A 25,870-nucleotide genomic window follows, 5' to 3' on the forward strand; every position below is an offset into this window, starting at 1 on the left:
TGTGGTGCATGGGCTTAGTTGCTGCATGGCATGTGGGATCTTCCCTGACCAGGGACTGAACACATGTCCCCTGCATGGGTAGGCAGATTCTTATCCACTGCACCACCAGGGAAGTCCCTCAGGCCTAAAAGTTTAAAAAATTACAGTAAGACTTTACCACTAAGCCATTGAACTACTGTGTGATAGGTCAAGATATTTAGCTTCTATTTCTGGCAAGAATTCTTGGAACTAACAATTGTTAAGTCCCCAACAGCAATGAAATTCACCACTGACACTGCAATAACACACACAGTAGATTTCAAGAACACAATAGATTCACATATTTTCTGCAAACTAGCTTCTGATGAACAATGTACAACCTTCCCTTTCCACAAGCCTTGTAAATTTGTCCAACTGAGCCATTTCCTGTGGCATATACTTTTTTACCATCATCAGTTGTCACACATCATAGCAGACTCTACTTTAGGTTGTGCTGAATTTGTATTTCTTAACTTCTCTCTCACTTCTGCTCTTTTCCACACATACTTTTCACAGAGGTTAATACTTTGGTCACCTCAAACTCTGTCTGGACTCCTCAAATAACCAATCATTGAGGAGGATCGGCAGCATCTGTCAGCTCATCAAGAGCCAAGGAAAACAATGCAAAAATCTTTTGTCTTGTTTTTAAATTGACTATTGATGCTATTCCTCAGGCTCTCAAGCAACTGTTCTCACTAAGCAGCTAATAGTCTTAAACATGTTTATTTTTATGTACAGATTTCTTCAGCTGTTGAAATCAAGCACAATTTAATTAACTTGTATTGGTAAATGGCTTTCTGCTTGAATAACAAATCACTCTGAAACTTACTTTGATTGCAGCCCCATTTTCATTTTTTTATTTTTGTGCAGAAATTTTGCTGTGATGAGATATTCTGTGTTAAATTAAAATTATCTATTTTTCTGACCACGGCTTTCCTGTGAATTAAAACATTGTTACGAAGGCTGGGTCTGCTAACGCCGAGATATATTGTATTCTGTAGCACAGCTATCAAGTCCTTGTATAATATACACAATTTTTTGCCATATAATAACAAAATCATTCATACTCCACTTTCCCTTAAAATGTGACATTCAAAACCTCCTTTTCACTTCCAGATGGGTGACACTCAAGCAGCCAGTTGGGGTGGTGGACTTTCTGTCCTAGAACCATGGCGCCGTTTGTCCGCAACGTTTCAGAGGAGGTCCCAGCACTGGTCAACGCTCCTGTGACTTACTTCCAAGCTTCAGCTGACCACATTTTGGCACTATGCCAAGGTTGAGCTGGTTCCTCCAACCCCTGCTGAGATCCCTACAGCTATTCAGGCTTGAAAAAAAAAATCAACAGTGCTCAAACTGGTAGCTTCAAACAGCTCACAGTTAAGGAAGCTCTACTGAATGGTTTGGTGGTGATTGAGGTGTGGATGTGGTTTTACATTGGCAAGATTGTATATTTTAGGCAAGCATGGCGTCTTTGGCTATGATGTTTGAAGACTGGTTTTTGATATATGATTATATTTGCTATATTATTCAAGTGTTCTTGGACCATGTAGGAGCGTACTGCTATTTGAATAAAATAAGATGGGCTTCCCTGGTGGCTCAGACAGTAAAGAATCTGCCAGCAATGAGGGAGACCTGGGTATAATCCCGGGGTGGGGAAGATCCCCTGGAGAAGAGAATGGCTACCCACTCCCATGTTCTTGCCTGAAGAATTCCATGAACAGAGGAGTCTGGTGGGTTATGGTCTATGGGTTGCAAAGAGTAGGACATGACTGAGCGACTAACACTTTCACTTTCAAGACAGTATGTCAAATAAAAACCCCCAACAACCTACTCTTCTTGTTTTGACATGATAGGTATGCTCTGGTAATAAATATAAATGTCTTGCTAAATCCTAAAGGAAATCAATCCTGAATATTCACTGAAAGGACTGATGCTGAGGCTGAAGCTCCAATCCTTTGGCTACCTGATGCAAAGAGCCAACTCATTGGAAAAGACCCTGACGCTGGGAAAGATTGAAGGCAGGAGGAGAAGGGGACAACAGAGGATGAAACCGTTGGATGGCATCACCAACTCAATGGACATGAGTTTGAGTTGGACATGACTGAGCCACTGAACAACGAGCAACAATAACAGTAATGTGTGCTACACTTAAATGCTGTAGAGTTATAAGTGCATCACTGTAAATTATCATGCATTGGGCAGCAATGAGAGCATTTCATGCACCCTCTGTTTCAATTACTCAGCTCTGCAGTCATCACGTGAAAGCAACTATATATAATATATAAACAAGTGAGTATGTCTGCCTTCCAATATGACTATATTTACGGACACTAAAATTTGAATTTCGTATAATTTTCATGCCTCATAAAATATTCTTCTTGTGGTTGTTTTCCAAACATTTTAAAGTGTTGTAAAACCCATTTTTAGCTCACAGGCCATAAACACTAGATGACTGGCCATATTTGGCCTATGGGTCAGTTTGTCAATCCCTGTTCTAAGTAATCCTGAATCATTTACAGTCTTCTTTCTCTGTTATTTCAGACCTCTCTGCCTTTGTACATTCTGAATCCCTCTCACTTGAATCTTCCTCCTCTCTACCTTTTCCTGATGTGATTTTCCAAGACACTGATAAATCATCACCTACTGTATTTTTTATGTGATTCAACAACTGTAGTTTCCATGTAATTCTGTGGTTACATTACTAAGTCCAGAAGTACATATCAAAGAGCAAGAATCTGTTACTTCACTCTTCCATAAGTCACATTAAAGTAAATCTGTTATTTCATTTCGTTTTGTTTTAAATAATTAGCTAGAAGTTGCTCTGAGAGGACATATGAGGTTTCTGGCATCAGCGAGAAAGTACAGAAGAATATCATTTATACCTAAAGATTGTTATGATAATTAAACAGCATCTAAAATGAACATTCTAAGCATAGAGAAGGCTGGTAATAAAACTCAGTTTCTTCTCTCTTTCCTCCTCTGAAGATGTTTGATTTTAAGAGCAAACTGGTAAATGACCATGCTCACGACCACAAACAAAATTCAGTTGCTGTACAGTAAATGTGCATAGATTTTCTTATGCTGGTATCATCTTTATTACCTACTAGTTAGATTCCCCTGTGATCCCATTTCTATTTCTGTGATTAATACCTATTTTTCAAAATTATTTTGCTTTAATGGAACGCCTTCAAAATATTTAGGAAGAAGAAAGGAGCATTTCCCTTAAGAACTTCTTTAGATTATAAATCACATTTGTCACAGGCTTGTGGCAGATTGTAAAATATGTTATTGTTGTTTAGTTGCTAAGTTGTTTCTGACTCTTGTCACCCCATGGACTGTAGCCTGCCAGGCTCCTCTGTCCATGGGATTTCCCAGGCAAGAATACTGGAGTGAGTTTCCATTTCCTTCTCCAAGACTGTAAAATATAAGTAGCTGTAAACATTTGACAGGAACCATTGTTAAAGCTTTTGCTGTACAGTAAGTGCCCTACATATGAATGAGTTCCATTGTAAGAGAGCGTTCATAAGTCCAACAAAGTTAGCCTAGGTATCCAACTAACACAATTGGCTACATAGTACTGTACAGTAATAGGTGTATAATACTTTTCACACAACTAATATGTACATAAGAAAACAAATACAAAAAAATAAAGAAAACATTTTAAACCTTATAGTACAGTACCTTGAAAAGTACTATAGTTCAGAACAACAGCTGGCATACAGGGGCTGGCACACATGTTAGCATCATTGAAAGTTTGCAACTTAAAGATTCATATGTAGGGGACTTACTGTATTGAAAGAAGTTAGTTTTTGGACTGTCAATGGATCCTGTGTTTCTCATGCTATAGAGTGAAAAACCAGGAAATTAAGGGTGCTAAGATTATTGTTATGCCAGAGAGAGCAGAAAGGATCCCATAGACTCTATAAGGGTAAGCAAGATTCCTTTGGCCAAAAATTAAATGAAAAAAAGGTTTAAAAAAAAAAAACCCAACCCCAACCCCTCCAAACCTCACATCTTCAAGAAAGGGGACTAGATTGAGTTCTAGCTAAAGTAATAGGTGAAATTCGGTCAAGTGGTCCTTCCCTACTAAAACCTCTGCCCTCACCTCAAGGCCTCTGTGCTTCCACCATTATCTTATAACTGCTCTGAGCAACCACATTCAAAACTCTGACTACCTGCTTTTGCATTTCCTTTTTTACGTTTCCGCCAACAATGCATTGCAAGGGGGTTCTCTTTTCTCCACACCCTCTCCAGCATTTATTGTTTGTAGATTTTTTTGATGATGGTGTGAGGTAATACCTCCTTGTAGTTTTGATTTGCATTTCTCTGATAATGAGTGACATTGAGCAGCTTTTCATCAGCCATCTGTCTGTCTTCTTTGGAGAAATGTCTATTTAGGTCTTCTGCCCACTCTGCCTTGCAGTACTGAAGGAAGCCACACACTCTACCACTTAACTCTTTAATAACTGGAGCCCTGTCGTATACATCAAAGTTTGAAAACCACCTCTTTACGAGATCTCTTATCTATCTCATCTCACCTCAGAAAGTCTCATTAAGCCTCAGAGACCCACTATTATCATGACTGTGGTCTCTGTATTTTCCTGTGAGAGGATCTGGGGCTGAATGAGGGAAAGCCCATTTCTTAGGGTTTTACTGGCAGTGTCAGCCAAGGGATGCTGTCTGCCTCAGGAACCACACGGAGATAATAGCACTGTCTTTGAATTGCATCTTCGTTACTTAAGGCCTTGGTATTTTCTTTGACCTTTCAGAATTTCAGTTCCTCCTCTGTAAGATGGGAGGCAGAAATCTCTATCTCAAGACTATAATAAAGATTAAACAATATTATGGTGTAAAGCACACAGGAGAGTGCCTGAAGCATGGTAGGCCGTCACTATGAACAAGGTAAGCAGAAGCTGCAGGGCTGTCTTCTGTACCAAGGGAGCAGATAAACGCAGTTGGAAAGAACAGGTGGTAACAGTGGAAAGGAAACAGGCTGCCAATCCCCAGGGCTCAGAGAAGAAAGGAAAGAGGGCTTTGGGGAGCTGGCGAAAGACCCGGAATGTCCTTCGGGTTTTATGTTGGCAAGAAGCCTCAGCTGCCCACAGCTGCTCACCTACCAACTCTTTGGAATTTTAGATTTCAGGCACGAGATGATTTATATGGTTGCTCGAGAGTGGTAAGTAATGAAGAAACTAAGGGTCCATAAAATGACCAGTTTAGTAAAACTTCTGGTTTTTCTTTCTTTGCTGGTGGTGCCCTGCCAAGACCTCCAATCAAACTTGGCTCTGGGCTTCCCTGCTCTGTGCCCAGCAGCTCACTGGCGAGCTCTCTGTCTAGGTGATTAGCCCGTGGCCACACTGCTTATCGAGCTTTGCCCAGTCTTCTCCAGTGCGAATGCTCGGGGCTCTTCACTATGCAGTGAAAATAAACAGCAGTGTAAATGGTCTCCTGGCTACTCAATCCAAACCAATAAGGAAAACCTGCTTTACAAGCTTCCACTGAAACTTCTAGTAGAATAAGCAACTGATAATTCTACACCAAATGTCTGGCTTTTAGCCAGGACTAACAACTGTTCCCTTTTTGTAAGCCACATTCTGGTGACCATGGAGAGTCAAAATAGACATTTTGATTCTAGAGCAATTTAAAAAAAGGTGAAATCACAGTGCCTTTATGCAAACTAACCATAGGTTTAGGATGAGGACAAAATTAGCTTAAAACCTTTAAAGAAATTGGTCAACTGCCAGTCAAACATTCTGTAAGAAAAAAAAAAAAGAGCTCAACAAAGTATTACTGTTTTTTAAATTGCTGGTGCTCGTTGCTGTTAGATTTGGGTTGCCAGATTTAGCAAATAAAAATACAGTGCCACTTCTCTTGCCATATGAGGTTGTGCCAAGAAGAAAGATACCTATGAACTAGGAAGTGGGTCTTCAATAGACCTCAAATCTGTCAGTGCCTTGATCTTAGACTTCCCAGCCTCCATAACTATGAGAAATAAATTTATACTGTTTATAAGCTAAAAATAAAAATTTTTTAAATTTAACAAGGTGCCCAGTTAAACTGGAATATCAAATAAACAACTAATAATTTTCTAGCATAAGGATGTCCCAAATATTACATAGAGCATATTTATGCTAAAAAAGTACTTATTGTTTATCTGATTCAAATTTAACTAGATGTTGTCTATTTTATCTGACAACCTTAATTTAGATGCATTTCCACTATGATGTCAAGAGATATGAGAAGGGCAGAGTAACACATAAAAATTCTGATGAGATAGTTAAACCTCGTTGCTAGGTCAAAAGATAATTCTGACATAATTCTTTTTGTCATTTGCCCTCTAATTAAATTAATCTTATGTATTTCCACCAAGCTTTAAAGTTAGAATGTTTATTGTTTTTTTAATATGTGTGAGGGAAAGAATTAATATGTATTGAGTATTTACAAGATGCCAAGCATTTTTCTAGGCACTTTAGATATCATTTATATTACTAAAAAAATTATTTTGCTATATAATTTCAATTTGAAAGTACTCAGCAGGGTAAAAATATTATCATCTGAATGGATCTTTGTAATATATGGGGTGGCTAAGACCATTTAAGTCAATAATAATTTACTGAACCCAAGAAGACTGTTCTAAGCAGTCACCCTAAGGAAGGATAACTTTTATTCACTTATCTTTAGGCAAAAATAGCCTTCATTTCAAGCACAAACACCCTGATTAGCAGCAGAACATAGTAATTCAAACATGAAGGGAAAAGAATCAATGAACTTTAACAATTTTGCTAATTACTCCTGTTTGTGGATATAATTGTTCTTGCAACTAACATCCATTGAGAGGATCTAAGTACCGGGAAAAGAGGCTGAGACTATAGTCCTTGAACTCGTATTGCTGATGATCTGGTAGGGGACAGACCAGTGTGACCTTGGCTGCAAAGGACCTCTTAGGGTGTGAACACAATTTTGCATTCCAAAATCTCCCCACAGGCAGACAGTCAACAATGTGAAGGTACCTCAAATTCTCTGTACACTCAGCACATGGATTCACATTCAAATGCACATTTGGCACACTACAGAAATAGTAAAGGATTATAAAGGGAAGCAAGTAAATGGAATGCTCCATGAATTGGAGTAAATGTGACTTACAGAATTTCCTTAGTGACCAACATCACACTACATAATGCTGGTGCATATTTTACTAATTGAACTGACATCGTCACATTGGTCAATGAGGTCTACTTGAGTATCATTGCAATTCTGTTTTTCAAGTGGTCTAGCGTAGGCAGACAGAGAAGGCAATGGCACCCCACTCCAGTACTCTTGCCTGGAGAATCCCATGGGCGGAGGAGCCTGGCGTGCTGCAATCCATGGGGTCGCTAAGAGTCAGACATGACTGAGCGACTTCACTTTCACTTTCCACTTTCATGCATTGGAGAAGGAAACGGCAGCCCACTCCAGTGTTCTTGCCTGGAGAATCCCATGGACGGAGAAGCCTGGTAGGCTGCAGTCCATGGGGTTGCACAGAGTCGGACGCGACTGAAGCGACTTAGCAGCAGCAGCAGCAGAGGCTACCTCACACCTGATAAAGTGCTTGGTAAATTGAATGTTTCTTAAACTCAATGTTAACTTGATAACAGTCATTGGCATTGATGTTCGTAAAGTCATGTATGTTTCATGGGTGTTTGAGATACTGAGTTAGGTTGGCTGAAACCAGACATGTGGTGGAAAGTGAAGCATTGAGTCAATCCTTCAATTTCATTTCAATTTTTAAAAAAAACTTGACTTTGAGTTAAACTGGAAACTTCAGTTTTTCAGATCCCCTAACTACCTAATTTTTCCTCTTTAAAGACACAATTATGCCAGGTTCGATGCACGATACTGGATGCTTGGGGCTAGTGCACTGGGACAACCCAGAGGGATGGTATGGGGAGGGAGGAGGGAGGAGGGTTCAGGATGGGGAACACATGTACACCTGTGGCGGATTCATTTTGATATTTGGCAAAACTAATACAATTTTGTAAAGTATAAAAATAAAATAAAATTAAAAAAAGACACAATTATGATATCATTAAGTATGATATCATTAAGAGTATCATTAAGGGTTATTGTTGTTGTTGTTTTCAGTTGCCAAGTCATGCCCGACTCTTTGCGATGCCATGGACTGTAGCCTGCCAAGCTCCTCTGTCCATAGGAGTCTGCAGGCAAGAATACTGCAGTGGGTAAATTGCCATTTCCTTCTCCAGGGTATCTTCTTGGCCCAGGTGTCAAACCCATGTCTCCTGCTTAGCAGGCAGTTTCTTTACAGCTGAGCCAGTATCTTTAAGGGTATTCACATTTTAATCAACCTAGGCGTCCATGTGGCTCAGCCCCCGTGAGTTCACCCTCAATTTCAGCACCAGTGCCTTCAGGTCTCTTCCACTTTGCTTAAAGAGGGGGTGATCTGGGGCAAGTTCCCCAGTGTGTCTGGGTTACCCCAGACCCACCTCCAGTATATTTAGAGAGGGGAAACTTGGTTAAGTGAACAATCTTGAAGACAAGAAGTCATCAAAGGGCAGCATGCAGAACAAGAAGTGAGTACATGAGATGGAGGAGGATTCCAAGACAAAGGAGGCAAAACGAAGAGGGTTCGTTCTTTTTTTATCCAATAGTGACTTCCATGTTTCTTGAATATCTGTAATGGATTCTTCTCTGAGTTGCCATACTTTAAATTAGTATGCAGTCAGAATGAATTCAAACTTTGGTATTTATTTCCTCAATCTGGTTACATTATATGTGAAGCTCTAATTCTATTACCAGTCAACGTTTTGGCCATTATCAACTTAAGACTAATTAAGAGCAAAATAATTACCAGACATCCTGCCACAGTGGAATTTGCTTTTTTCAGTCATTTATAGAGTCTCAATTTATTTTTTATAGAGTAATTAATCTAGTTAGCTTTGATCTTTTCTGTCCCTGTTTAATTGAAGTCAACAGACATTTATCAAGAGCCTTTTTGGTGCCAGGCAATGTGTGATGGTATCCTTCAAATAGGAAAGGATTAGACTTAGAATCCTGAAATTCAGAAGCTTGCAGCTAGGCTAGGAAGAACTGTATAAATCACCTGGTCCACGTTCCTCACTTTACAGAGGGTTAAACTTGTTGATAAACTAGAAAGTTCATACACAGAATATAAGATCAAGTAACCTATCCCAAATTACAACTTATTATTTCAAGTTGCTATGTATACTTTAAATGGAAGTTTGAGTTCACCCCATACCATCTTTCCAAGGGAAGGAGAAAGCTGAAATTTAGGATTAGAAATCACAATGTTGGACTTCCCTGGTGGTTCAGTGGATAAGAGTTTGCCTGCAAATGCAGGGGACACAGGTTCAATCCCTGCTTTGGAAAGATTCCACATGCCCCTGAGCAACTAAGCCCTTGGGCCACAACTACTGAGACTGTGCTCTCGGGCCCACGAGCCACAACTACTGAAGTCCATGAGCCTACACCCCGTGCTCCTCAACAAAGAGAAGCCACCACAATGAGAAGCCTTCACACCGTAATGAAGAGTAGCCCATGCTTGCCGCAAACAGAGAAAGACAAAGACCAGAAAAGAAGACTCAGCGCAGCCAAAAACTAAATAATAAATAAATTTCAAAAAATAGAAGATGTTTAAAAAAATGCACCTTTTGGCTGCTCAGACACCTTTCAACTGTCCCTACTCTTCTACCCAACCTTATCTTCACCAGTAGCTGGCATGGCTCAATCTCCAGAACTGTAGATGTTTTCATTACCGAAAAATAGCTGGTCTTCAAGGGTTTTAAAGGAACAGACAAGGTAAGATTCACTATTGCAGATACATCTTTTAAGACCTTTTGTTCCAGATATATAATCCAAAGCAAACTTTATTTTTTTTCATGAGTGCTCATAATCACATCATTAGATGCAATGGGAACAAAGAAATTTTTGAATGTTGATTTTACTGAGAAACATATGAATATAGTTAGCCTTTTAAATCATAGAGATAATTATTTTATAATAACTTAAGGGTATAATCCTTAAAAATATTGAATCACTATATTGTAATCTGAAACTAATATAATATTGTAAATCAACTAGATTTCAATAACAAATTAAAAAGAAATAAACCATATAGATAAACAGAGAATTTGGAAGGACAGAGATCCTTAGAAGTGGTTTTCTCTAAATGTTGAGCTTATGGGTGGTTTCGCTTTGAGATTTTGCTTATTTCTGTGACTGTTTTCCATGAATACAGAAGCAGAAGAAAAAATTTTAAATCATGTTTCCTAATCTGTAAAGGACAAGCAGATGTAGGTACAAGAACATACATGTTTCTTTGTGCAGTGTTTATACCAGCACAAAGCGAACTAAATGGTTGAAAAGGTTAAAGACAATGGAATATTGTGAATCAAACTAATGTCTACCGATAGAGATTGGTTAAATCCAATGGAAAATGAGGAGCCTATAGAAAAGGATGTTGTATATTTGTATATATTTCATGGGAAATCATCCACAATAAATGCTATGTAACTTAATATATACTTTGAGCCCATCTATATTAGAAATCACTGAAAGGATATACAGTTGAACTTTGAACAAGCTGGATTTCAGGGTGCCAAGCCCCCCAACACACACACACACTGTAAAAAATCCAAGTATAACTTACAGTCAGCCCTTTGTATCTGTGGTTCTGTCTTCTAAGAGGAAATGGTACCCAGATGAGAGTTCTTATCTGTGCTGGTACTTTCTTATGGCTGGGCTTGTGATTTTATTTTTTATTTGATTTTACAATCATTACCATTTTACATGTTCTTTAAATATGAGTCCTCCAAGATTCTATTTTTTCTAAACATAAATTTCTGGTATAACTGTAGAAGGCAAACATAGATAGAATGGTAGCTAAATGAACTTAAAGAATATAACTTCTTATCTATCCTTGAGCACTATCTTCCTTATCATGAGGATGATAAATTCATATTTATCCTAGATTACTTTGAGTGAATCTGTTTTAACGCCACTGGTGAATATGAAAAAGAGAGGTAAAAATATTTGAGTTTGATTGTTATATCTGCAAGTTACAGTCTTTTCTAAGTTTTATTATTGATGAATTTTATTGTATAATATTTATGTATTATGTTACATATGATGAATTATGTTGCATAAACAGAAAAAACTATTTCAGTGAGTGGAGAAAATAAATGATAATTTCATTTAAAATCCTAGGAAAATAGAATTTATAATAGAAGTGAATTCTATTGTTAGATTCTATAATAGAATTTGAATATTAAATCATGTACAATCTCTATTCTATCTAATGAACTTAGTATTTATTTACAGAGTGGCTGAGTGGTAAAGAATCCACCTGCTAATACAGGAGATGTAGGACATGTGGGTTTGATCCCTGGCTTGGGAAGATCCCCTGGAGAAGGGCATGGCAACCAACTCCAGTATTGACTGGAGAATCGCATGGACAGAGGAACCTGGTGGGCTATAGTCCATAGGGTGGTAAAAAGTTGGACATGACTGAGCACACACACACACACTTATGTACACAAATTTGACCCTATATACTAGATGAGAAATGACCCAGCTATACATATTATTTTCAGTGAGCTTGTGATTAAATTTAGGAGAAATATATAACAAAAATAAAACGATGACTAATACAAGTTAGTAGGTAAGTAGGAGAAGGCAATGGCAACCCACTCCAGTACTCTTGCCTGGAAAATCCCATGGATGGAGGAGCCTGGTAGGCTGCAGTCCATGGGGTCGCAAAGAGTCGGACACGACTGAGCAACTTCACTTTCACTTTTCACTTTCATGCATTGGAGAAGGAAATGGCGACCCACTCCAGTGCTCTTGCCTGGAGAATCCCAGGGACGGGGAAGCCTGGTGGGCTGCCATCTATGGGGTCGCACAGAGTCGGACACGACTGAAGTGACTTAGCAGCAGCAGCAGCAGTGGTAAATTATGACTGGTGTGATAGGTCTAAGACATAATCAACGTGTATAATAAATCAATGTGTATTTATCAAGGGACATATTGTGAAGGAGCTGCTACTAGATTTAAGCTTTGACTAAAAATAGGCAGAGGGAAGAAGGTAGGACATGCCAAACCAGACCATAATATGGGGATGTGTGTGTGTGTGTGTGCTTACTTGTTCAGTCATGTCTGACTCTTTGTGACCCCATGGACTGTAGCCCACCAGGCTCCTCTGTCCATGGGATTCTCCAGGCAAAAATAACAGAGTGGGTTGCCATGTTCTCCTCCAGGGGAACCTTCGTGACCCAGCAATCGAACCCAGGTCTCCCACATTGCAGGAGGATTCTTTACCTACTGAACCACCAGAGAAGCCCAAGAATATTGGCGTGGGTAGCCTATCCCTTCAATATTCAGAAAACTAAGATCATGGCATCTGGTCCATTACTTAATGGCAAATAGATGGGGAAACAGTGGAAATAGTGACAGACTTTATTTTGGGGGGGCTCCAAAATCACTGCAGATGGTGACTGCAGCCATGAAATTAAAAGACGCTTGCTCCTTGGAAGAAAAGTTATGACCAACCTAGACAGCATATTAGAAAGCAGAGACGTTACTTTGCCAACAAAGATCTGTGTAGTCAAGGCTATGGTTTTTCCAGTAGTCATGTATGGATGTGAGAGTTGGACTCTAAAGAAGGCTGAGAGTGGAAGAATTGATGCTTTTGAACTGTGGTGTTGGAGAAAACTCTTGAGAGTCCCTTGGACTGCAAGGAGATCCATCCAGTCCATCCTAAAGGAAATCAGTCCTAAATATTCATTGGAAGGACTGATGCTACAGCTGAAACTCCAAAACTTTGGCCACCTAATGTGAAGAACTGACTCATTTGAAAAGACCCTGCTGCTGGCAAAGATTGAGGGCAGGAGGAGAAGGGGACGACAGAGGATGAGATGGTTGGATAGCATCACTGACTTAATGGACATGAGTTTGGTAAACTCCAGGAGTTGGTGATGGGCAGGGAGGCCTGGTGTACTGCAGTCCATGGGATCGCAAAGAGTCAGACATAACTGAGTGACTGAACTGAACTGAACTGAGCCTATACCTTCTCCAGGGGAACTTCCCGATCCAGAAATTGAACCGGAGTTTCCTCATTGCAGGCAGTTTCTTTACCAGCTGAGCTACGTGGGATGCTCAAATGGGGATGAGAGTAAGGATAAAGGTAAGGACTATGATACCCTTTTAGAGCAATTAATCCATCAACCTGAATGGAGTGAGAGAATGACAAGAAAAACAGAGCTGAATAAATGGATTAGTGCTAAGTTACAGAGAACTATGAAAGCCAGGAGGAGAAGTCTGGAACTGACCCAATTTGACAATCGGAGACATTTTTTTGTCTCCAAGGAGAAAAAAGATAATGTTAAAATAGCAGTTTAAGAAAATGCATCTGGCAGCAGTATGTAATGTCATCTGGGGGAAGGAAGATTCTCAGTCAGAGAAGGAGACCAGGCTGCATTTGCTTTAGGTGTGTAGACAGGAGGAATGGTTTTAAAGGATATTTCAAAGGAAAAAATGCCCATGATGTAATTAAAAAAAGATATTTGCTTGACTCAGCTTATTTCCTGACCTCTGTAGCCCTCTACTTCCCCAAAGATGTGGCCATTTAAATCCCACCTGACCATAGTTCCCAGAACCTACCCTATACTGGGAAATCAAACCCTTCTTAGTCTCCAGACCAACACTCAAGTTTGATTACTGGGCTTCTTACTTCTTATAACGGAGCTTTTGACTTGATCTCTTCTTCAGACTCTTTTAACTACTCAGTTGTGTTTTCCTGAAATTAAAAAACAAAACCAAAATCTGAAAAGATATAAGCCAAAATTGTAAATGTGATTTTCTAAATAGTAATATTACCCCTCTCTTTTTCTTTCTCATTTTCCTTTTCCAAATATTAGGCTTTCTTGATGAACCATGTAGTACTTTTTAAATGCAAAACTAAATGATAGAAAAAAAAATTCAAACGCATGTATTAAAGGGAACATTATTGGCTAAAATGAGTTGCCGACAGTACCAAAGTTGATGTTGTTGTCCTGATAAGAAACACATCTCCAGCATAGGAAATAAAAAAGAAAGTCATTTCCTGCTCAAGGGTGTAAAGGGTGTGGACATTGCTTCATTCATTCAAATTCAGAGAATCCATCTGCATTCTCAGTTCTCATTTTAAAGTGGAAATAGTGTTTTCTATATAAGTTCAGCCACAAAGAGCCAAAGAATAAGGCTGGGTGTCCTGAGGAGACAGGTCAGTGACTTGCTGGCAAATAATACTCATTTCTTCACAACCAGCACAGACACTCTGACCTGATTAGACAACCAATTCCTGATGGCTACATCCAGCCCAGACACAGAATAGAAATTTGTCCTGAGAAGTCTTCTGTTCAGATCAGACCTAAAAATATTTATCTCGTCTGATTTCAGAGGATGTCCTGGTCTCTAATGAGGAAAACTCTGATGGATCTTCACAGTTGAGGATCTTCACAGTTGAACTTTGCCACCCAGTTGGGCTTCCTTGGTGGATCAGCGGTAAAGAATCTGCCTGCAATGCAGGAGACCTGGGTTCAATCCCTGAATCAGAGAGATCCCCTGGAAAAGGGACTGGCGACCCACTCCAGTATTCTTGCCTGGAGAATTCCATAGACAGAAAAGCCTGGCGAGCTACAGTCCATAGGGTCAAAAAGAGTCGGACACAACTGAAAAAATAAATTGAACGAGAGAACATGGATAGCACGTTATCAGCCCCCATCCTAACTGGCCCTACATCCTCCCAAGAATGTGACACCCCATTAGGCAGTGATGTGGAGGACTTCTGGGTATAAGAAGGCAACCCCTCATTCCCCAAAAGAGCTCCAGTCAGTAACGGGTCCTTGTTACCTAAGTCAGTAATTCTCAATCCAGGCACAACTCAAAATCCCGCATGCTGTGCTGTGCTTAGTTGCTCAGTCGTGTCCTATTCTTTGCAACTCCATGGATTGTAGCCTGCCAGGCTCCTCTGTCTATGGGAATTCTCCAGGCAAGAATACTGGAGTGGGTTGCCATGCCCTCTTCCAGGGGATCTTCCCAACAGAACCCAGGTCTTCCAATTTGCAGGCAGATTCTTTACTCTCTGAGCCACCAGCGAAGCCCCTTGAGGAGCATATAAAAATATACTTGTGCCCAGACTTCAATCATTTCTATTCAATCAAGAATCTCTGGGAGTTTGGCCCAAGCATCAGTGTTTTTGTTTTTTGTTTTTAACACCCCATGGTCAAGAGTCATCAATGTAAGCAGTCAAAATCTTTCAAGGAACAGGTAGAACCAACATGGTAACTGCACTGAGAGTGCATCTGAAAAACCCAGTGTGCAGAAAGATGCTGGCAGAGGAGCCAACTCCCAGGATGTTCTTGGAACCCTGTGCCACCTGCTTGCTCTGGGACCATAACTCTTGCTGACTATTACATCCATGAATGACACTAGCCTATGTGACCTGAGACGATAGTTCTACAGCTATAACTTAAGCTAATCTGCTTGCCACTGTCTGTGGCTGGATACAAATGCACATGTACATCCTTTCACCGGGGTTCCAGAGGAAACTATTGAATTAAATGCTGTTGGCTTTGTTTTTTTTTCCCAAATATGAACTTTTCCTTTCTACAGTGTTTTAGCTCTGATGTGCTCTGTATATAATCATATTTTGTCATGTTTGGTCAGTCCGGGATCATTGCTCCATGAAGATCTCTGTTCTACTTTACTGACTCCAAAATGAATCTAACCTGTCTGGACACTTAGCCCTTGTCATCACTATCTTACCTGTAAAATCACCAATATTAGTGTTGCTGAGACACAACGCTGAGAAAATATAAACTAAAATCTGTGTAGAACTCATTTAAATTCTCATCTGTTTTCAAGGAAATTCTTAATTATTTCACCCATTGAAATCTTTTGCCTCATCTTGCTAAAATGTCAACTAATTTTCTTTATAAAGTTCCAGACAGTGAAAACAAGCTTTAACAATTGTATATATAATCATACATTTATCATTTACCAGTGGCCTTCTTTTATTTTTCTTTATGGAAATGAGTATACAGCAGAAGTTCAGAATATTCAGATATATGGATCATAGACGTCTTCCGGAGATAGATTGATTTTTACAAGTAAATCAATGTATGAGTAAATGAAGAAATGTAAAGATGGGTAAATATAAAGAAAGCTGGGCATGGACCAGTTATGTGAGTATGTAACAAACATGCATTATTATTATACATTACTATAGCACTGAATGGAGGACATGGCAACCCATTCCAGTATTCTTGCCTAGAGAATCCCAGAGACAGAAGAGCCTGGTGGGCTGCCGTCCATGGGGTCACAGAGAGTCAGATACGACTGAGTGACTAAGCACACAGCACTGAATTTTAGTGAAATATGTTCATAAAATATGACTCTTTTTTCAAAGGAGTATGTATGTAGATGTATATAAGATTCAGTAGTATTGCTTGATGTAGGTGGTTTCCTAGTTGGTTGTTTTTGTTTACAGAAGGTAAAAATTACATAAATAAATGCTGATTAAGTAATTATTTAATTGAGAAAAGGATGAACATAGCTCATCTTCAGAATGTGCCTTATGAAAATGGTTATTGTTAATCCAAGTCTTTTCACTGAGTTTTATTAAAAAAAACAAAACCACGTAGTTTTTAAATCTCCGTGGGTATTGAAATAGACATATGGAGATAATAAATATTATTGAAGTTTCTTATCTAATGTTAGTTAGTTCCTAGATATTGATGTGTTCTTACATATAAATAGATGAAGTTCTAATCACAGGCAATAGTTTAAAAGGAGGCAAATGTGGCTCAGTAAGAAAGAAGAATAATGACTCATCTTTACATATACCACTAATTCTCTCTTCCTAGTTTAGATATGAACATGTAGACAGGTACATGAAGATCATTTCTATTTTGGGTTGTTTCTATTCTGGATTTCTGTCATTTTCTTTGTGTGTTCATATATTTGAACATATGATCACATATTCCATGAATAATTCCATCCCTGAATAAATACAACAATGAACAGTTGAATTAATGTGTGAGTAGGGTCAAACATTGGAGAAGCGATGGCACACCACTCCAGTGTTCTTGCCTGGAAAATCCCATGGACGGAGGAGCCTGGTGGGCTGCCATCTATGGGGTCGCACAGAGTTGGACGTGACTGAAGCGACTTAGCAGCAGTAGCAGCAGCAATCATACATATTTATATATAGAAGTATATTATAAATATATACAATATAAGTATATATACTATAACTGTATATAAATGTGTTATATAAATATATATATTACAAATATATATTTATCTCTAGACCTTATTTTCTTCATCTTCAAAATGAGGGAGGGGACTTCCCTGGTGGTCCAGTGGTTAAAAATCAGCCTTGCAATGCTGAGGACCCAGGTTCAATCAACCCCTGATTGGGGAACTAAGACCCCACATCCCACAGAGCAACTAAGCCCACATGCCACAATTACTGAAGCCCACCTGCTCCAAAGTCCTCCCAAGCCACAACACAAGCCACAACTAGAGAGTCCATGAACCACAGCAGAAGATCCTGCATGTCGAAACTAAGACTCCAGGCAGCCAAATAAATAAATAAATAGATATATTTAAATGAGGGAGCTGGACAAGATAATCAAGTCTCATCTAGTTCTCTGACTTTATGACTCTTTTCTACAACTTATTTATCCCCTGACTGATGAGAACCAATCCCAAATAGCACCTATTTGGTATTGTTTTTAAAAAAACACATTTACTTATGAGACGTGATACATTTTTTTTAATGAACTTTAAAAAGGGTGGGGGAATTACTTCTTTCTAATAAAATTGAAGAGCTCAAAAGTTTCAAGTCCTAGTGCTAAAAATAAGTCATGTGACTTTCAGCTAGATATCAGGGTGACTGTTTCCACATTTATCACCATTAAAACCACTACCATTTATCCCAAAAGTGTTTTAATATTGAAGTACTTAAGAATGAAATGATTTTTTTTAATAAAGTCTGGGATTCACTAAAGAGGATGTGAATAATTTGAGTCTAGAAAAAATTGAGACAGTCTACATGCTGAAAATTTCTTAGGTTTGGAGTTTATTTTCTACCAAGTGATTAAAAGATAAAATGGCTCAAATCTCTGAAAAATAAAAAAAAAAAACTGAAAACCTTTACCAATGCAAGGTATTTTTAACAAATCTTGATTCACATGCATGAGCTAATATAGGCATTTTCATCTTCCATGCCCTCCTGAAATTTGGAAATTGGCTAAAGGTAGATTTCTTTCAATGCAATGAATTCTAAATTGAAAACCAGACTGCAACTGGACTATGCAGTATTTCACCTCTGAAGAGTAACATAGAGTTTTTAACTAAACTCACCTACATTTTCTAATTTAATCTTCCTAAACAGATCTTTGACAGGAAAGGGAGGTCTTTGGCATCCCATCTTTCAGATGAGAAAATTGATGCAGCTTTTTGTTGTTATTTGTTCTAATCTAGAAGCACAGAATCAGTCACCTGATTTTAAGCTGGATTCGATCACGACACATTTCCTCCACACCTGTTGTGGTTGTAAACTGCATTGTGCTCGTGTTCAAGAAACAGGCCATAAAACCCCACAGGCTTTCCTACTGCTGGAGAAATAGGTCTCCATCTACACCAAGCCGAACTGGTTACAACCAATACCAACTTGCCTGAAATCTAACTTGAGAAAAGATTCATTGTAAATCTCTCCAAAGGAATTTGGTTCCGAAAGGGTGTGAAAAAATGGACATGAGCAGCAGGCCGTGCTTCGCTGGGAAGGCAATCTGTGGTGACCATCTGTATGGAGAGATCAGGAAGAGTCAATAAGGCCCCAGGGAGTTTCCAGGGGTGACGACAGGCCATCTCCTCCTCCTCTTCCCACAAAATAGAAGTGGGGATTTCTTCCATTGCTGAACAGTCCTTAGGACTTCCCCAGGCTCCTTAAGAGAAGATACCAAAGTGGGGATCCCCACTCCTGGGGACTCCTGAAGCTTCCTTTACACTGAGGTTATTGACCCCAGCTGCATTTGGAAGGCACTGGGAGAGGGAATGATACACTGAGCTCTGGCCCCACCCCAGGCCAATCAAATCAGCCTCGCTGAAGGGTGAGGGGTGGAGCCCAGATGTAGGTAGTGTTAGAGCCTTCTGGGTGATGTTAATGTCGAGAACAGTGGAGAACCACTGCTTTAGGCTGTCTGCCTGGTCACTGCAAAGGCCTCTTCCATTATTCAGACCAATTGCAAAGTATGAAGATTTACAATTTGGCATTCTTTTTTTTTTTTCCCATCCTTCAGTGGCCCTACATCCCTCCTCAGGCAACCAGTGATCTTGTGTTCTGTTTGGTTTTGCCTCCCTCCTATATCACCTCTGCATCACATCAGCTCACAAAAAATGATCAGGAACCCATTCACATTAGAAAGACATAGAAAGTGGATCATCTAAAATGATTGCTCTCTTAGGGGCACTGACAGAACAAGTAATGAGACTTGTTTATGTGTAGAATAAAGCCCAGGGAATCAAGCTGTAATTCACCAAAGGCGACAGGATTTGGTGGGGTCCCAATGTCACTCCTCTCGTGCTTAAGAAATGTAGTATCTGTTTGGCCAGAAGAAACCTGCTCCCTTTGTCCTTCTGGTCATAATTCCCTGGGCTTCACTTGACACAGCTGTGTCTTGGTTGGTCCCCCACAGGGGCAGCCTCCTGCGACACCCAAAAGAAGTGGAGAAATAGAAAAAAGCACACAATGACACCCAGAGACTTCTGTGTGATGTGAAAGTGGATCAGAAAGCAGAATAATTCTGTTCCGACAAGAACCAACTTTCCTAACCCCCCAAAAGGAATATTATGCCCTGAGCAAACATGGGGGAAATAGAATATAATTCAAGAATAAGGAAGCAAGAGGGAAGGAGAAGGGGACGATGGAGGATGAGATGGTTGGATGGGGTCACCGACTCAATGGACTTGAGTTTGAGCAAGCTTCGGGAGTTGGAAACCTGGCATGCTGCAGTCCATGGGGTCCCAAAGAGTCGGACACGACCGAGCAATTGAACTGAACTGAACTGAAGGAAGCAAACAAACATTGAGCTAAATCCTACTTAACTATACTACAACAGTCAAAACCAAGCTGTGTGTAGCTCGTGTGCTTTGAATTGAAGCGGATGGATCAGTGAGAGTGTGAGTCATTTTGTACTTTCAGGATGTTTCACTGGAGAGTAAGCACTGCTGCCCAAGCAATGCAGGTTTAAAGCAATCCGAACAGCAAAAGCCCCTGGGTCATCACAGCCTATTTACATCAAAATCAGTTTTTACTGTGTTTACGTCCTCTGGGAAAGTCACAGTAGAACAAATATGAGACTTCTGTGCATATGGTTTAGCAGTTATCAGAAGAAATCCAAAATTTATCCTTCTTGAATGGATGGTTTAAAATATTTGTTTATTAAATGCAACCAATGTTTGAGCACAGATTGCTTATTAAATATTCAGTTTTAGATTCTAAATGTGACAAGTGAATTTAATTATAAATGATGTACAAATAATGAGGAGGACCTAACTATGTTGTTAACTTGCCCACAAGCTCTCCGAATCATTTCTGTTAATGTGTTATCAGAGAAGGTGAATGAGAAAGAAATATAGCAAGTAAGTAATATTCTGTCCTAAGATCTAGCATGTGACTGATGAATGGTTGCAATGGTCAAGGATGAAAAGAAAACAAAAAAGCAATTGCTACGAATACATTAAATTTGCAAGAACTTTTCCAAACTTGACTTTATGAAACAGAAGCAGTACCAGCCAAGACATTTTTAGATGGTCCTTTTGTGGTAAAAAATAATTTGAGGTTATTCTATTCTTAGTTTGGGAGGAATCTGTTGACATATGGCTCTAACAGATTACAAACACCCCCAAATTTTTGTTAGGAAAACATACTGCCTACTGTGAAATGTGTGGCTTTTTACTATTTGGGAAATGCTTGGATAATAATTTAATAATAATCACAGCAATACTTTAAACTTCTATTTTATAAATACTACTTACTGTAGCCTGATGGCTAAGTTCACCCTGGAGGCTTCAAATTTAATTCAATAATAATGATGATGATGATGGCATCTAAAATTCATGCAACCCTATCTATGTGCCCAGGATTATGTGTATTATATCATTAAATCATCATTCTTTCCATTTTGCCTATGACGAAAGAGGCTCTGAGAAGTTAAGTGACTTACCCAGTCAAGGCCTCTATGCATGGGCAGCAGATTTCCGTTTCAGGTCTGTCTAATTTGCATGTCTTTACTCTTAACCACCATAATGTAGTGCCTACCTATAGAAATTCATCAGCAAAGTAAAATAGCAAAGTCTGGTATACTAAAAATTGGAAAATATAGACATGCACAGTTATGTCAAATATTCAAATTATTCTCTATCACTTTGGACCGTTTGGTAGCATTTTTTATCTTGTGGGAGATAAAATAAGCAAAACATACTTTATAAGAGAAATTCTCCATAACTTTGATGAAAGCAAGGATTTCTTAGGACACAAACAACTCAAATAATAAAAGAAAAATCATAAGTTGGACTTCATCAAAAATTTTAAAATATTGTATCTTCTTTTCAAAAGATACCATTAAGAAAAAGAAAAGCACTCTATGTCCTAGGAGGAAATAAATGTAGTGCAAATAGTTGACAAAGGACTTGGGTCCAGAGTCTATGGAGAACAGCTTACAACTCAATCGAGAAACAGTAACTCAGTGAAAAACACCAGCAAGTGATTTGAACTGATACTTTCTTTACCAGAAGATGTTTGGATAGCTGGTCAGCAAATGAAAAGACACTTAATATTATCAGTCAGAGAGAAATGCAAATTAAAACCACAAGGAGATACCAGTACACACCCACCAGCATAGCTGAGTGTAAAAAGACTGAAAATATCAAGTGTCACCAAGAATGTAGAGCAACAAGAAGCACACACTGCTGGTGGGAAGTTAAAATGGTACAATAACTCTGGAAAACAATTTGACAGTTTCTTATAAGGTTAAATATATACTTATGATAGGACCTAGAAATTCTAAGTATTTACCCAGACTGAAAACATATCCATGTGAAGTTTTGCACACAAATGTTTTATTAGCATTCATTCAACTTTACTCATAAGAGTTTCAACTTGAAAATAATCCAAATGGTCATCAACTAGCAGTTCAAGAAACAAGTTGTGGTATATTCCTTAAAATCAAATACTACCCCCAAATAAAAGGGAATGAACCACTGATACATCCAACAACATGAATGAATTTCAAAAAAAAAAAAAATCTGTATAAAAGACAACAGACACTGGGACCCAATTAAACCTAAAAAGCTTTTGCACAGCAAAGGAAACCATAAACAGGAGGAAAATAAAACCCTCAGAAAGGGAGAAAATACGTGCAAATGAAGCAACTGACAACGAATTAATCTCCAAAATATGCAGACAGCTTATGCAGCTTAAGATCAAAAACAAACAACCCAGTCAAAAAATGGGCAGAAGACCTAAATAGACACTTCTCCAAAGCAGACATACAGATGGCCAACAAACACATGAAAAGATGCTCAACATCCCTAATTATTAGAGAAATGCAAATCAAAACTACAAAGAGGTATCGCCTCACACCAGTCAGAATGGTCATCATCAGAAAATCCAGGAACAATAAATGCTGGGGAGAGTGTGGAGAAAAGGGAACCCTCTTACACAGTTGGTGGGAATGTAAATTGATACAGCCGCTATGAAGAACAGCATGGATGTTCCTTGAAAAGCTAAAAATAGAATTACCATATGACCCAGCAATCTCATTCCTGGGCATATACCCAGAGAAAATTGTAATTCAAAAAGACACATGCACCCCAATGTTCACTGCAGCACTATTTACAATTGCCAGGACATGAAAGCAATCTCCCTCAACAGAGGAATGGATAAAGACAACGTGGTACATAGAAACAATGGAATATTACTCAGCCACAAAAAGGAACAAAATTGTGCCGTTTGCAGAGATGTGGATGGAGCTAGAGACTGTCATATAGAGTGAAGTAAGTCAAAGGGAAAAACAAATATTGTATTAATATAAAATCGCTTATATGTGAAATCTAGAAGAATGGTACAGATGAACTTATTTGTAAAGCAGAAATAGAGACACAGACGTAGAACAAATGTATGGCATTCAGGGGGGAAGTGGGGAGTAGGACGAATTGTGAGATTGGGATTGACATATATACACTACATATATAAAATAGATAACTAATGAGAATTTACTGTATATCACAGGGAGCTCTACTCAGTGCTCAGGGTGACCTAAATGGGAAGGAAAATCCAAAAAAGAGGATATATGTATATGCATAGCTGATTCACTTTGCTGTACAGTAGAAACTAATACAACATTATAAAGCAACAATTGTTTAGTTGCCCAGTCGTGTCCAACTCCTTGTGACCCCATGGACTGCAGCATGCCAGGCCTCTCTGTCCCTCACGATCTCCCAAAGTTTGCCCAAGTTCATTGCATCAGTGATGTCATCCAGCCATCTCGTCCTCTGATGCCCTCCTCTCCTTTGGTCCTCAATCTTTCCCAGCATCAGGGACTAAAGCAACTATACTCCAATAAAAATTAATTTAAATAAAAGACACCAGATGCAAGAGAGTACATACAGCAACAATTCCATTTATATAAAATTCTAGAAAAAGCAAATACAATCTATAGTGATCTGCATGATCTATTTTTCTTCTCTACTGGATCTTTTCTATTAGGATAAAACATGTTCTTTCTCTCACTTCCATCCCTGTCATTAAAAAGCACATCAGCGGTTGCCTGGAGCCAGGATTGAAGAGACAAATTTACTGCAAAAAAAATAAAAATAAAAAAAGCGGGGGCGAAAGGAAATCTTTTAACATGATGGAAATGCTCTATATCTTGATTGTGGTAGTAGTTACAGGTGTATAAATCTGTCAGACTCATCAAAATGTACACTTCAAATAAGAAGTGCTTTGAACTGTATCATATACATATGATGTAAGTGGTCAGGGGAAAAATAACCGAGGAAGGATAGGGAATGTATGGGAATGTGGTGTCAGAGTAGTTTTTAAGTAGGGAGAAGCAGGGAGACCAATTAGGAGGTTATTGCAAAAATCTAGCAGAGAGATGATGGTGTAAGTTAGACCATGATGGCAACAATGAAGATGGTGAGACGTGGTCAGATTTGGGTTGATCTTGAAGGTAAAGCCAAGAGGATTCACTCATGACTTGGGGTTGAAGTGTGAGTAAAACTCACAGGAAACTGAGGATGAGTCCTAAACCTTAAGCCTATGCAACTCTCAGCACTGAAATGGGGGAAAACTTCAGAGAGAGGTTTTCAGGGAAAGACCAGGAATTCATTTGGAATTCATGCTAAGTTTGAGATGCATCTGAGACACCCAAGTGGAGATGAATCTAGAGGTCAGGGAGAATTCTAGACTGAAAATATAGCTTTGGAAGTCATTAGCATGGAAAGAGTGTTTAAAGCACAAAACTGGATGAATTCATTAAGAAAGTAGAGAGAAAGAGTTTAAAGGACTGAGTGTACATCACTTCAATGTCAAGAAGCCAAACAGATGAAGAGGAATCAGCATAGAGACAGAGAAAGAGGGACCAGTGAGCTAGGAGGAAATCCAGGAGGTGCATTTTCCCAGAAGTCCTGAAGGGGAAGGAAGTGTTTTTAAAGAGGGCATGAGCAGCTGTGCTAAATGCTGCTGATGGATCAAGTAAGTTGAGGACTGAGAACTGACCATTGGTTTTAGCAATGTGATGGTCCATGGTACCTTGATAATGGCAGGTTTTGATGGAGAAAGAGAGCAATAACCTCACTGGAGAGGGATAAACTGAGAACATGAGGAAAGAAATTAGAGACAGCAATAGAGAAAACTTTTAAAAGGACTTTTGTGAGAGGGAGAAGTGAAATGGCACAGGAGCCACTGGGGGAAAGGGAAGATAAAGAAAGGATTGGAGACACATGGAAGAAATAGCTGCATTGATACTGATGGGTATGGTCCAGTAGAAAGGAAAAAGTGATGATATGGGGAAGAGAAAAGATAACAATGTCCTTGAGTAGGCGAGAGGGGATGGGAGTGAATGACATGTAGCCCATAATCTGAGCAACATGAAGACAGGAAAGGACCCTTGATTGTGTTGTTAGTCTCTTGGTGCTCCCAGCACTCTCTGTCTTCCAGACGTGGACCACTTGTAGATAAAGGAAAACCTCCCGTCGCCCAGCTGAATGTCTGTGGACCACGTTTGCTCTGACCTCTCTCCTCACTGGGATCCTGGCTCTCCATGCCATAAACCCTATTGTCAAGTTTCTGAATGTTGCAAACACTCTTCTCCAATTAATGGGATGTGACTTCTCCTTAAAAATAGCAAATACATTTCTTTTCTGCCTAATTTTGACATTTGCACATTTGATGGATGTTGAATTACTCTCCCAAATAGTTTTTGGCAGGATGAAACCAAGGGAGCTTATTTTAGCGCTCTCTCTTGTTTTTCCTGTGGCATTTTCACTTATGCCAAACCAGCCAAGGAATGAGGCATGGTGCTGAGTGGTTCCTGTGGAACTAGTCGGCTGTGTTCCTGATGCAGGAGGTAGGTCAGGGAGCAGTCCTGTGTAGTCCACAAAAACCACTAAGTTAAAAAAAATATTTTGTAAACAAAGCCACTAAAAAAAAAACAACAATGGTTACATAAAGGCTCTAACCAGCCAGTTATATAATCTAAGATGGAGTAAAAGAATTTTGAGCCAAAAA

The 25,870-nt window shown here is 39.1% G+C and overlaps 1 pseudogene; it reads left to right on the forward strand.

The window, feature by feature from the left end:
* Window positions 1–1,044: 1,044 nt before the first annotated feature.
* LOC102405893 lies at window positions 1,045–1,627 on the forward strand (annotated as a pseudogene).
* Window positions 1,628–25,870: the final 24,243 nt, after the last annotated feature.

Source organism: Bubalus bubalis, chromosome 15 (genome assembly GCF_019923935.1).
Source record: "Bubalus bubalis isolate 160015118507 breed Murrah chromosome 15, NDDB_SH_1, whole genome shotgun sequence".
NCBI classification, from domain to species: Eukaryota; Metazoa; Chordata; class Mammalia; order Artiodactyla; family Bovidae; genus Bubalus; species Bubalus bubalis.